We start from the raw sequence: 15,132 nt of genomic DNA, 5'->3' as shown, positions 1-15,132 counted from the left end.
TGCCGGGCCGTTATGGCTGTGCGGGCTGGTCCCAGCACAGCCGGGCTGTCTGGGTCCCCACCTCTGCTCAATTGTGATTGTACCAGCAAGTACAACTGGGAGTTGAGCAGGGACTGAAATAGCAGCGTCTAGACCGCCAGCGCCAAAGCTGCCTGTCAGCAGCTCTGTGTGGTTTTGTTTGAGGGTCTGGATACTGGTATGTTTTCTGGGTACTCGTGTTCTCAGGAGGGCTGCAGCTCCTGGAGTCACTTGGTTATGACAAACCATCAGCTGCATTTTGTGGAAATATATTCATGGGGTCCAAGAAACATTGCACACCATGAAGGCTCTGAGGTGCCCATTGAAGGTACCCTGGGATCACATCGTGCAGAGGCAGGATCCCCGCTGAGCTCCTTCTAACCAGACCCTGCTCGAGGCCCAGCTTCTGCATCTTGTCACCCTTGGGGCTGGGAGCACAGTTAACAGCAAGCTGTATTAGGGGAGCTGAGTAATCCTCGAGGGTAGAGGCGGATCGTTCTGGTGCAGAAGACCTCCAAGACGGGACTGGGTAAAGCACTTAAAGTGGGAGTCAGGCTGGTAGTTCTCCATGTCTGCTGCTCTGCTCTGTTCTCTGGGGACAGCAACATTTCAGCAAAAGGGAAATGCATGCAGCATAAATTTATCAAAGAGCACAGGATCTTTAGAACTGAGCAATGCTTTATCACTATAAAATATGGCCTTTCGATTCTACCAATTTATAAGAGAGGAAATAATTTCTAATGAATAAATTATTGGATTTAGTCTGTTTCTGCTCTGTAAGTGTCCTAGTTTTTCAGATGTACTTTGTAAGTTTGGGGGGTTATTTGCTAGCCTGCCTGGGAGGGACAGTGTTTTATGGTGAGTGGAATGTGAAATAACTTTTTTCTAAGCTTTCCTATTTAGCAATACAGTCAGTCATATCACTGTTGTTCTGACTGGGACTGAGTGTCTCTTGTAGTACAAATAACCAGATCAATCCAATTGGATGTTGGCATTTTTAATGCAACATATTTGGCTGTTACATCAGTTGTGGTATTGATGCAGAGATTATTAATCAAAGGCAGCCCAGGGGCTCTGATCAATAGAAGGTTCCAGGCTCCTGGGTTTTCTCTTCCCCCCCGCCCCCCCAACAGTATCTTTATTTTTCCCTCCCTCCTTAAGCTTTTCTCCCATGCAAAGCTGCCATTTCAGTGCTGCTTTTTTACAGAGAGAGGTACCAGTTCTTCAGAGATCAGCACGTAACTAGTTGTATCCACACGGGAAGTGATGGTTGGACTCGATGATCTTAGAGGTCTTTTCCAACCTTAATGATTCTATGATTCTGTGAAATCAGGGGTAGCTCTGTAGGACAGTTAGGATGCTCAAACATTGGCTGTAGTGTACGAAATGCTTTGAGGCATGTCAGGAAGAACAATGCTATGGAGGTGTAAAACATGGCTCTCATTAGGATGGCTGTTGTGTGGGGCAAGCAAGACCCTTCCTATTGTTGATATAAATTTAGTAGGACGAAACTGGAAAACAGAAAAGGGGAATGTCTCTGCTTATATATTTGCAGCGGCTGCTGAAACAGAGTAGGGAACAAAGCCATCTCGAGTGTCAGCTAATCTCTCCCTTGGACTATGCATTCAGTCAGCTGGATGGCGGTTTGGCAAACACTTGTGTCTGCGACGTGGCATGTATTCACGTGAGTTGTACCATTGAGCTCAGGGAGGCTTCTCACGTGCAGAGGCTTTTGCAGAATGGAGACCCTAATCCAAGGAATTTTGTCGGGGTTACTAAGGACTTTCCCTGAGCCCCGTGTTACGTGCCTACCTTAGTGGGCAAGCAGGGTTTCTCCTACCCTGAGCCCTGCTGAGAGTTGAGAGGACTATTGGTTTACTTGCTCCTTTTGTTTTAATGAAAGGGTTCATTCTCTCTAAATACACATGCATAACTTCCATTTGCTCTCCTGGGACTGGTGGCCCACAGAGGACTGCAGGGCCTTGTTTCTGCTTGCACAATGTACGATTCCTTTGTAATGCAAACCTAGCAGAAGCAGAGTTACAACTCCAAACCCGGATCATTTACAAACATATAGCTGAGCTCTCAATAGCACATAGCAACATTTTCAGCCCCTGTAAATAATCCCCAAAGCCATACAGCACTATTACGAAGTTAGTCTGGCTGGGTGACTTGGGGATACTGTGCTTTAGGGATGACACTCACTATTCTACAGCCTGGGAGGTTTAAAAAAAAAAAAAAAAAAAAACTCTCTTCTAATACGGTACTCAGCCTGGGAGGTTTAAAAAAAAAAAAAAAAAAAAGCCTTCTAATACGGTACTGCCATTTAAGAGAAATCAGAACTGAAAAGCAGCTGTCAAACTTTAATTTCCTGGCTAATGAATGACCATGAATCCATTCTTTAATGATTCTTGACCCTAGAAACAAAATGTATTAGCACTCTCAGATTTTGCACAGTAGTGCTAAATGGGGCATGTAATGTACTAATTTAGTGCCTCTTTAGCATAATCACAACCTACATGCACAGCTACATTTCCTTGGCAGGCAGCTTTCATAAGACCTGCAAAGAACTTACGTAGGACATTTCACCCTATTATTCATTTCACTGATGCCTGGGAATCGATATATGTGATTTTTTTTCCCTGTCCTGTCCTTCTCCACAAAAAAGCATAAAATCGTCCATTGATCTTCATGGGGTGATTAAAATGCCAAGAATTCTGTGCTTTTCTCTACCTGCAATGGGGAGATATCTGGTTTTACTGTGTGTTTAACCTGTGAATCTGAAAGCCCACAAAAATGTTGAGTTTGGGTATGAATCCTACTTTCCAGGAGAAATACAGGGTCAAACAGAATAAACTGCACTGGCCAAAAGCTATACTTAGCATATTACTTTGAAAGAAGCACACAATAAATATACCTGGTAAAATGATCATCATCCTAAAAATATATGTTTAGCAATGGCTTGGCCTGACTGTCCCATTCAGAAGGAAAGCAGCCTGAGAGGTGAAAGCACTCTGCTTGATGACTACCAGCGTCCTTTTTTTGGCTTCCCTTGGGTCACTGTTTGGCTTTTGGGACACAGAAAAGCACAGCACAGTTATCTTGTAACATCTGTAAGCCAAGAACATTTCACTTAAGCATCCATTGAAGCACCTGTGGCATGCCTTGCTCAACAGCTTCTTCCAATTTTTTGTGATATTTTTATTTTCTGTTAATTCTAATTTTAATCTCAACTCATAGAATCACGGGATGGTGGAGGTCGGGGTACTTCTGGAGGTTGTCTATTCCAACCCCCTGCTCAAAGCACGGTCAGCTAGGGCAGGTTGCCCAGTACTGTGTCCAGTTGGGTTTTGAATATCTCCAAGGATGGAGACTCCACAACCTTTCTGGGCAACCTATTCCAGTGTCTGGCCACCCTCATGGTAAATACATATTTTCTTTTGTTTAAGTCAAACCTGTGTTTCAATTTGTGTGATTGCCTCTTGTCCTTTCACTGAGCATCACTGAGAAGAGCCTGTCTCTGTCGTCTTTACACCCTCACAGCAGATATTTATACACATTGGTAAGATTCCCCTGAGCCTTCTCTTTTCCAGGTTGAACAGTCCCAGCTCCCTCAGACCCTGAAAGTTCAAACAAACCACAGAGAGCAACCTTGACCATGAAAGAGCAACTTTGGGTCCTTCTTTGTACTGTTCTAGCCAGGGTTTTGCTCTCCTCTGTCATCTTCCCTCTATAAACTATTGGAATGGATGAGCCCTTTGGAGGGGACATTTCTAATGCACTTTCAGGGGATGTGGATCCAGATGGAGCCGCAAACATCCTGAAGATTCAAGGTCAGGTTGGACGGGGCTCTGAGCAACCTGACCTAGTTGAAGATGTCCCTGCCCACAGCAGGGGGGTTGGACTAGATGACCTTTAGAGGTTCCTTCCAACCCAAACTATTCTGTGATTCTATGATTCTATGATAAGATGTTATTGTAAGATCACAACAGGATCCTTGTAGCAGTTTGCCTGGTCCTACCTGTTTTACACAGATGCATGGGGGCGTCCACAAGGATTTTGTTGCAAGATCAGGCCCCCCATTTCCACAATGCAATTAAGCTACTTGTTATTTATTATGTTAGCATTTACTTGGTCTAAATGATATCGGGGCCACTGCAAGGAGTTCTGCATATCTGTGTGGTCTACAGCGGGCAGAGCACAGCACGTGCTGTGCTCCTGCATGGGGTTTGTCATGAAATCGATCCTTCCTAAACCTTGTTATCCTTCTGCGTGTGTGCAGCTCTGTTTGGCCTGGGAGCTCAGGCAGTCCCTGCCTGCAGCCAGCCCTGCAGGCGATCGATACAGACTGATAGAGGCATCTGGGGGAGACAACACACAAGCAAACATAGCTCACACTGGAAACAGACTGTCTTTGCAGTTACAGGAGAAGGTGTGAAGCTCCACACCTCTTTCCATTCCTTGAGCATCTCGGCACTGCTGGAGGTGTTCAGCCAATTAGCATGGCCAGTCCCTTTCTAAATGTTTTCATTTCCATGTGTAGGCTGTGCTTCAGAGAGAAAAACCTGGACCCATGCCAGGCTCTTTCCAGAAATTCAGGAAAAGGAAATGGGATTGTTAAATAAAATAGACTGTGCTGATCTAGGAGGTCCTAAGGCAGGCTGCGCAGGTTGACAGCACTCGCCTCCGCCGCAAGCAGTGCCGCCCACGCGGAGAGGCTCTGTCTGCCCTGCACCTTGCAGGGCTGGGGTCCAGTCTAGCAGTTGGCATGACAAGTGTAAGGTCTGCTCTCAGTTATTCTGGTGAGAACGCAGAGAACAGGCCAGATAGCTGTATTATCTTGCATTTCTGCTGTGTGACTGAATGCTCGAGCAATGATGCAGAATTTAAGACAGCCTGTGTGAAAAACTTGCCTTTAGTGAAAAACTGAGTCCTGTTGCCCTCTCAGATAAGACTCTGACTTCTAGGGAGGGTCATCTGTGCTCAAGGCACAGCACTGCCCAGTATTTGATTGATATTTGTTCTCAGGGCTTGGTGAGTTGCCCCAGCTGTGTCTGTTGCGCCTTAGTCTGTAATTCCCACAGATATTCAGGATGAGGTCTTTGGAGGCAGGAGTGTTTGTGGGTTTTTAGGAGACGTTTCCTGTATGTCATTAATACCATTCCCAAGCTGCAGAAATACAGCATATAATTGCTACATCTGAAACACCTGAGCTGCATTATTAGCAAGAAGGTAACAAGCAATCAGAGGTTGCAATTGCTGCAGCTATTTTTAATAACAAATATGGAGAAATTGCATCTCTCCAGAGATAATTCACAAGGAGTAAAATTTATACTGAATTGACGAGGTAGCATTTTTTCTTTCATCTCCAATAATAATTAATGTTAAGACTTAATTACACAAACATTTATAGACCATAAGGAGGTTTTTTGTGATAGGTGCTAAATAAATTAGTATTAAAATAATAATTAACTAGTGCTGTCCTGTGATGTGCACACAAATTACAGCTGACCATTGCTGTGGAGGTGGAAGTCAGACACTTCTTACTGATGTCTGTTCTGCTCTGAATAGAGTCAAATCTGTCCACTCCAGTTAAGACCCTGTTTTCATATATTAATTTTTAAGGTGATGGCTGTATCATCATATTATCTGCAAGCCTTGAAATGTGTCTGAGCCTTAGGACTCCCCAGCACACATGGATGTCTGTTCAACAGGGCTGGGCCCCTGTTAGTAGGTGAGTAGGGAATGCAAGCTCTCTACTCTACCTGGGAATGGGGTGGGAGGCTGCAACCCGGCTTCACAGAGCCCAAAACCTTGTGCTTGAGTGATGCCCGGGGCTCTGTTGTTGCTTGGAGGCTGGTGCGAGGCATGCTGCCCCTCGAGAGGATGGGGGGGAAGTTGTGCTGTAAGCTGGATTGTCAGATGTGCCTTTTGGGGCCACAGGCTGCAGAGCCCAAACTGTAGGTCTCTGGGCCAGGATCGTAAGAAAATCACAAGCCACATACTTAGGATAAGGTTTTCTAGGCACGTTCTCCCCCTTGTAGCCCCCTGTGTTGGAGATTTCAGTACCTTTGACAAAAAGAGGCTCTGCTCTTTGAGTAGCTGGACTCAGACTTGGCCCCATCACCCTAACTCAAACCTGATTTGCCTGCCAGTCCTCTTCCTACTGCAGCCTCACCCAGCAGATGGTGAACAAGTGCACTGCCATGTGGGTGACCAGGAAGGAACTCTGAAATGCCACAGCCAGCCCAGGAAAGTGCTGCCTGTCCCTACGGCTGGTGGCCTGGCTTGCAGAGTGAAGGTGGGAGGGGACAGAGCAGCACCAGGACTGTGGGTGAGGTTCCCTGCCAGCAGCACATACAGCCCTGCAAGTACTCGGTATGATCCTGGGCCCAGCCGAGGAAAATGCTCAGAGCAGCCAGTGCTGTAACATGCTGGTATTTCGCATTGTGAAAAGCGATGTGTGAATTGGCAGCTTTTCACTGAGCTGGGCAGCAGGGGCTGAACCCTGTTCTCAGCAGAGATTACTCAGTGCCACTGCATGTATTGAGGCATCAGCCCCCACCCACTGCAATGCTGCACTCCTCTTTTTTTTTTTTTTAAAGAAAAAGTGGATTCTTTTGCACTTGTACTATTTAGTTGGGAAACCCGGACATGATTTCCGTGATCTGTTTCAGATGCATCCCTGCATGTAACTATTTAGGAAGGCAGAAACAGTATCCTGGGATGCTCTGAGATCCCCTGGCTGACGCAGCGGATCCCTTAGGAGATGAAGGAGTTGAGCGAGAAGCAGCCATTCTTGCCCTATGTGGGTGCCAATGGCATCCAAACCCAAAGCTAAACCTATTGAGCTCTTATTGCAGTCAGCCCGGGCTCTTCCCTGGGAGCTGCCAGGCTCAGCCCTGTCCCAACACCTGCAGCCCAAAGAGGTGGGTGCCCTGCACCCCGTCCTGGGTGGCATGTCCCACTCGTGCTCCCAGCAGCTCTTATATTTTTTTGTGACAACAGAGGGCACCAGCGGCCCTTGCTAATGCCGGGCTCTGCCCTGCCTGGCTACCCGGGACATGCAGGGCTGCTCAGGGCACTTTCGGACCTGTGGGAGGAAACAGCCTGCAAACCAACCCCATCCTGCTCCTCAGGTTTCGGTAGATGGATGCGGCGGGGCTTGCGGCTCTCTCCCACTGGGCTTGTGTGGGTGTTAGTGATAACGCGCAAGTGCCAAGAGCGATGGTTTGGATGCAGCTGGGGAAGGTGTGTGTCGGTGCAGTGCACACGCGTGGCTGGGAGCAGGGAGGGCTCGCACCCAGGAGGGCACCTGTGAGCCTTTTTGAATCCGCAAATGGTCATTCTGCACCTCCAGCCCAGCGGGGCCCGATCCTGCCATCTCCACCCAAGCAGAAGCCACTGAAATGTGGGAATTTGAGGTTAATCTGAAATGAAATGGTGCAGATCAGAGGCTGGGCCTGAGTCTCCCCTGCATTACACCAGAGTTCAGCCTCACTGACAGCTGTGTAACATGTGAGATTTGCCTACAGAGAAGCCCACAGGGACAGCCCTGAGCTAGCTCCAAGCTGCTCCACTCCAGCACTGGTGCCAGAATAGGAAGGAGCCCAGAGCAGGCTGGCTGCCTGAGCATGAAATCTCCAGCAAATCTGAGCTGCTGAGGTTAGGTGGTTAGCAGTACCAGAGTTGGTCCTTTTAGAGGTGACCGCTGTAAAGTGGGGGGCAGTCTGGGCATACCCCAGCTCCATGCAGTAGGAATGGGGCTGGTTCCAGCCTGCTCTGCCCCTGACGTGCAGATCCTTTCTCCTTCCACTTACCCACTTGTGTTTATCACCGCTGCGGGTGCATTCAGCTCCAGGATGCCGCGGAGGGATGCAGAGAAGTTGAAGCTGTATTTGTTACTTTCCTGAAGCACAGCTACCTAAGCAAGTAAGCAGCAGGCACTTTTAGTGATAACCCACTGCTTTTGATCACTATATCACATGGCAAAATAATCCGGGAGTAGAGCAACAAAATACAGGCACAAGTACTTCTGATGAACAGCCCCTTTAGCAGAACATCCTGATTTACTGCTGTTTTGAAAGCAGAAACAGGCAGTGTTTTTATCCCTGCTTTCTTCCGTGCAGTGCTGGGACAGAGTTAACCTCTGCTCTGGTTTGTGGGATGCTTTTTCTTTGTTTCTTCTTAATTTGTGTGAAGGAAGATGAAGGGAGAAAAAACAATGATGGAGGGGAAAGGGCTCTGAGCAAAGAAACAATGTGTCACGCAGTACTGAAAATGTCACCTGACCTAGTGACATTAACAGGACTACTTGCAAGAGTAAGAGCTCCTCGCTCAATTTAATCCCTTGAGTAAGGGTTGAGTGGCTGAGTAGACGGATCCTGGCAGGACCAGGCCACAGAGCTGTGCATATGAATCATAACCTAGACTCTCTACTGGGGCCCCGGCCTCTTCAGTCCTGCAAATTTGATATATCTTGCTTATTGCAGCAGGACTATTTGCATACCAGAAGATTTACTCACATGAGCACAGGACATTGGATGCTCTGTTTATCCACAGCCTAGATACATGAAGGTCCCAAGTTTCTTCCACTGCCAGGGGACATGTGAAAGCTTTGAGCACATGCTACAGAGATAAGTAGAGACATATGCTTTGTGCCAGGCCAAGATGTTTTTTATAAAGAGTTTCTGGCCACGTCTGGTAAAACATTTAATAACTTTTCTGCCAGCAGCCAAAAGGCAGTCAAATATTTAAAAGCAGTAATAAAAGTTCCTGTGTGAGTCAGAGTCTTACAGAAATCCTGCTAGTGAATTTCCCCATGGTAGCCTGCAGGACTAGCTGGAAAAAAATACCACAGAACTCTGCTGGTATGAAGTATTTTTTAACAAGTCCTTGGAAGTGGCATGGAATGTCCCTGCAAAGCCCCTGAAACCAGATCCCAGGCTATATGCAGCCTAAACAGCAATTCTGGTATTTTTTTCTTTAATTACTATAGCCGCAAATCCTATTTTACTCCTAGGGAATCACAGAGAGGCCAGTTTCAGTGTGACCTTTAAGTGGCATCTCACTTGCTTATAGAAGAATATGCACAAGTGCGTATTCCTTTAACCTGGAATCCAGCATACTCGAATGTCCGTACCACAGATGGAGCAAAACGCTGCCCTGCCATGTGCGTGGCCTGGGCTCAACTCTCTGCTCTCCCTTCCTGCCGAGCTCTGCTCTTGTAGTGCTAATGAAGTACCTCTTCTTTCCCTTTCAAAGTCCTCAGGTGATCCCTTTCTGCTTGGAAACTGCAATGAGACCCTGCGTTTTTTTGGAAATGAATCTCATTAAGATCCAAGGCCATGAAAGCTTCTCTGTTAATTCTTCCTGCTGCTAAAGCCCTGTCAGTAACCAGCGTGCCCTGGTTTGGCTCCACTGCGGGCAGCAGTGCTGGGGGCCTGGGGCAGGGCAGGCACAGGTATCTCACAGCAGCTCCCTCTGACCCCAGGTTTGTGGGGTTGGCAGATGCAGGCGTTCACCCTGCTCTTGCTCACCTGCTTGGGCAGATGCTGCTAACGGAGGGGGCAGAGGGGGAGAGGAGGGGTGATGCTGCTGGCACCTGCCTGGCAGGTTGTATGCTTGGGTACTCCGCCATCTCTCTGCTGAAGTAGAGCTAGTGGGTCTCCGATTGCGTTTTGCAAATTGCTTCCACGCTGCAGTTCAGGTCCGGTTTGGATGCTCTTCTCTGGAGCACATGGAGCTGATCTGGGAGCCCTGCTTGGCCTGAATCCCCCCTCCCCACCCCAGGAACTTGCCACTTCTCCTCCAGCTGAAAATCTCCTGGGAGCTACCTCTGTTTCTCTGGTATTTCCAGTGCTTTTGACCACCGAAATGGGAAGAGGAATGTCATTTCTCCATGCCAGAACATCAGGAAATGTTTTACTTCAGCTTGGCTGTAAAAAGTGGGCAGTTGGTGGGAAAAATAAGTCTTTTTCAGAGCTGCTTTGCAGATCCCCCATGGGCACACTATGCCAGTGTGACAGCATCAGCACAGCACGGGAGACCTCACCAGAGAGGCTTTGAGCTAAGCAGGATCAGGCTCACACATACATGGGTTGCCACCATGCCTGCTGGGCTGCCCAGTCTGTTGGCAGAGATGCCACCCTGGATGTCCTAATTCCCCATCCTGTGCTCTAACCGCAACCCCCTCCTTCTCTTCCAGAGTAAAGCCTGATACAACCTGCCTGGTCCCCCTTCCCCACTTCCAAGGCTGTTTGGTGGGAACACATGATCTTTAAAACAACCTGCAGGCAGGATGAAGACAGTTGCTCTCCTAATTGTGTGTGAGGGCAGCACTTCTCCCTGGGGATGGAAAATGGGTTTTCTGCCTCTGGGTCTACAGAGGGGGACTGCGAACCACAGCACGGGTGGTATGGCTGAGCCGCTGGCCAAGGGAGCTGGGGAAAAGCAGGGGGTTCAGCACCCAGGGCAGGAGAGCAGGAGACAGCCTGTCCTTCCCCGTGGCCTTGCCTCGGGCAGAAAGCCCAGCTCCCACAGCCTGCCTGGCGAGCGGCCATCCTCCCAAGGTGTCCGACCTCCAAAGACGTGCCTGTGGCAGGCTGCTTTGAACGCACAGCAGAGGGAAGAGACAGCGAAGTGTCTGGTTACCCACCTCAGCCTCCTCCTTCCCTCCTCTCCAGGGCGGGAGGTCTGCTCTCCTGGATGTCAGGAGAGACTCTTTCAGGGAGGGTTTGACAGGGCAAATTTATGACAAGCCTGTTATGACTCGTTGCAGATTTGGGTAACACTTGGGAAAAATGCTGTCAACAACTGCATGCTTCTCTCCTTGGAAACCCCAGAGTGCTTTTCTGGGCTCAGCTTGCTGCCACAGTTCAGCACTGACAGTGGCTGAGGGAGTAGCTGGGTTTCCAGAGCCAGCCCTCCCTCGCAGCACGGGGATGCCTGCACACAGCCTGGCTCAGGGTCGCTCCCTCCAAGGATGGCCGCCATGCCCGGAGTGGCTGCAACCCTTTTGCATCAGCATGGGTTTGCTGGTCGCAGGTGTGACAGGTGGTCCTTCCACCTTCAGATCATCATAGGATCTATTGAGCAATTCAGCGTGTTTATCTCATAATGATAGTGCAGCCCTGGGGCTTGTCTCTTAGGTCCTTGCTGGTGCAATGCCTGGCTGTTATATCAGAACCGACAGACTGATGGGGTCATGCTCCCCGGAGGAGGCAAGGTGCCGATCCAGACTGTAAAGTTTGCATTTGTCTTCATTTGCATTTGTATTTTCAGCCAGAGGAGAAGTGCCAGGGTCCTGGGGTGGGCAGGGGGGATTTAGGCAGAGGGGATTTAGGCTAAGCTGGGCTCCTAGATCAGCTCCAAGTTTGTCATCTTCTGTTTAAAATCATGCAAATCTGGGATGGCACTAGTGCCCCCTTCACTTGCTTCTGGATGCACACGTGTTCCTCCTAGTGAACCAATAAAGCATAGCCTAGCACAGGTAGCATGGGGCAAACCGGTTTTTTAGGCAAGGAAAAAAAATCTGCCTGTCAGATGTCTCAGGGGAAGCTGAAGTGGACATAAAGAGTGGAGCAGCTTGCAAGTATGCAGCACTGAGAAGACAGCATGCGTCCCATGTGCAAGATCTCATTCCCTCATCCTCAGCATCCAACCTGGGAGCACCAGCAGGAGCGGATGGTGTCATGGATGGTTGCACAGTTGTGTGGGTCACCTTTTGCTGATGGGATGTACAGATGCTGGTGTTTCGTGCGTAGTGGGGAAATCATGTTCCACAGCAGTCTGCAGGGTTGTGGTGATTCATGGGGAACAGGAAAACCTAGTCTTATCTTCAGGGAGAAAACTGCTGAGCTTCAGGTTTCAAAGCCTTTGGTTCAGTGGAATTACAGGTTCAAATCCTGAGAGGGTCAAACAAGGTCTTTCTTCCTCTGAGACGAATGGAGTGTCATGCAGTAAATTGCCTCTGATTCTCTTTGTTAGATGCTGTGTTACTTTGAAAACAGCATCGTGACAAATCTTGGCTTTCTGCAAAATAAATAACTGCATCATTTATCAAAGAGGTTTGCTTTCAGAAACGTCACCACTCTCTTAAGGCATCAGAGACTCCTGGGAATGAAGGAGACCAGAGGAACACAAGATGCCAATTTTCTTTTCTTACTCTATTTTATTTGACATTTCACTTTTTTTTTGCTTATTTGAAAAAGCCCCAGTGAGGAGTGATCCCTTGGTGGAGTGTGACAGTGAGGGACATGTGCTGCCTGACTGCCCCCACGGAGGTGGGGAGCAATGGGCACGCCTGCTCACCAGATCCTTACTGCCCACAATCACCCCTGCGCAGGAGGAGCTCCGAGATCGCTCTTCTCCCCACGGCAGCAGACATCGCCCATCAAGCCTATTCTCAGGTCTCTTGTAGTGGAAGACACGGCTCCTTGGGTGCCGGCAAAATCATGGCATCGGGACTGATCAGCGGTGAATAACCAGCATGTTTCTGCCTACTTAGATGAGATGACACATCCAAACCACTGATACCGGCTGGAACATGAGGTCCCGTGCTCATTTCTTACAGACCATCGCTGCAGAGCAGCACGCTCAGCTCTGCTGCGTGTAGCAGTGCATGGAACGCAGGTATGCTGCTCCAACAAGGCACCTGTCAAATGTGAATACTATCACAGGCGAATTCCTCCTCAAAACTTCTACAGGGAGAGCTGTGTGCAAAAAAGTCTGGCAAGGCAGAGAAACAGTTTTGAAACCTAATATTGCTCTTATTTTAAAGCTATCTATCTCTGGTGTTCAACTATTTCCACACACTTACTCCTTGTCTAGGATAGAATATAATGCACTGGATGAAATGTCAAAAAGCAGCCACTGTATTCAGCATGGTCAACAGTAATTTATTTTATAGCATGTGCAACAGTATCTTATTTTGTGCTTGACATAGCAAACATTACTAGTGTCCAGCCAGCACCTTACTAACTTTTTAAAAACAGATGAAGCAGGAAGTACTGCAAGCTGCTTTTATGTCGTCTACGGGATGCCCTCAGTGCTTTGCAAATGCCTGGGAGTCCTAAGTAGCAGGCAGGAATTGGCATTCCCTGTTTACACGTGGGAAAACAGAAGTAAAAGAGTTTATGGCTCCTGTTTCCAAAAGCAGTCACTAGCTCTGGGTCTCTTGTCTTTTTGGTGCCAAACTGTGAGAGTTTTTAATGTTCTGGCATGTGTGCAGAACAAAGAGCAACTGTTCACTGGTTTAACTGGTTTGACTTGTACACAGCTCCGTTGAAAAGGTACCTTAATGTGAAGTCTGTGTAGCGCAGTGAAGAAGCAGATGTTCCCTCCATCCCCGTTGCCCATCAGGTCCGGATTTCAGAAATGCCCCAGTCGAAACCAACAGTGTTTGCAGTGTCCAGTGCAGCTGAGAGCTAGGCCAGGTGTTAGATCAAATGTCTGGAGCTGAGCATGTAACATTTTTTCAGATGTGCTTCTCGGAGATTTTTTTCCAGACAGATGCGGGAAGTCTGTGGTAGAGCTGGGAACAGAGCCTGTTCCTGTGCTGTGAGAGGCTGTGCGCCTGACAAGACACAGGCACAGCCCTACAAAGTAAACGTTGTGATTTCATGGCTGGAGCTGAATGGCACCCGACAGTTGCACCAGGGGATTTTTTTTCCTCCAGTCTCCAGATTCTCAGGCATTTACACTGTGGCTAAAGCCTCAGAACCTCTGGAATTCAACAAGAGTAGTGTGGTGCTTAATTTTGGGTCAGTTGTACCAGTGCATCTTTGTACTGATGTTTCTGTGTGTGCAGCTCAGGTACAGGATAGCCTTAATGAAGGATAACCAAGCAGGCAGGCTCAGGGAGCTGGTGAGATACAGGTGAAAAAGCACATCATAGGGCTGAGCTTAATACCAGCTTGCACAGAAGAGTTATTTTACACCAGGAGCAGCCTGTTGACTCCAATAGCATGTAATAAGCTGCTTCCTGAGCTGGACAATGGAGTCGGGACTGGGCTTATGGATGGATAAAATACGCTGTGGCTTTGCTTGCTTGGTTGAGTTGTCCGGAAGTATCACGCATTTCTTTCTTTTTTAACTCATTAATTGAGCTTATCTGTGATGGGAGAGCTTGTCACATTCTATGTCTGAAAATCACGTCCTCTGCCGGTGCTGGCTGCACGGCAAACCCTGAGCGCGCTGCTGGGGCTGCCAAGCCTGGGCAATGCCTTGCTGGCCCATCCACAGCTGGGCAACGCTTGTAAGGGACGGCCACACCGTTGTGGCGTGGGCTGCACGTGCAGCTCCCTGCTGGTCTGTCTTTTCAATGTTTCGATGAGTGCAACTCTACAGTGCAGATTTTTCTGGCCTGCATGAGTTCATGTTGAAAGCTTGCTTTCTCAAGACGTTCTCTTTTATTTGTTTAAAATGTGCTGTTTCCATAGGTTGCACCTGCTCTCAAGGATACTACCCAAGGGTAAACACGGAGAAGGCACAAAGCCAGCACCGCAAGTGCAGTTTCCATGGGACGTGCAGGCAAGGTGTATCTGTACACGGAATAAAATGCTAGGCTCTGGGTGTCTGCTCTGTTCCCCTGCTCTGGGATGTGGCGAGGAGCACCCAGCCTGACACCTCCCTGACAGCAGGGAGGGCCCTGGTCCCCAGAGCAGTGACATGGCTTGGGCGGCTGAGCTCCCTAAAAAGAGCAGTTGAAACCACATCCCAACCACCCCTCTGCCAGTACAGGTCAGGAATTGTGGCTTTTCTTGAGTAAAATTTCAGTCAGGCTTAGTTTTCTTCTCATTTCTGTTTTAGAAAATGCTAAATATTGAGCTGTCATTAGGCAAAGAGTAGCGAGAGGAATTTCAGACTGAAAAGCAGGACTGACTTGCACTTTTCATTTAGAAGGGAAACTGGGAAACTTTTTCAGCAAAACCGCTTCCATGGGAAGAGGCTGTTGAAGAACATTCTGGTTGAAAGTATTTCAGCCTTCTGCCATAAGAAGGAGGTGAAAACCTCTCAGACCTTTCCCGCTGCGAATATGTAGGATTTTCTGCAGTAAAAGGCTGAATCTTTCACCTGTGGTTGACGCTTCCTTTTTTTTTTTTTTTTTTTTTT

The sequence above is a fragment of the Aptenodytes forsteri genome, unplaced genomic scaffold (genome assembly GCF_000699145.1).
Source record: "Aptenodytes forsteri isolate BGI_AS27 unplaced genomic scaffold, ASM69914v1 Scaffold404, whole genome shotgun sequence".
NCBI classification, from domain to species: Eukaryota; Metazoa; Chordata; class Aves; order Sphenisciformes; family Spheniscidae; genus Aptenodytes; species Aptenodytes forsteri.
The sequence above is the reverse complement of the archived record's forward strand: the minus strand, read 5'-3'. Positions refer to the sequence as shown.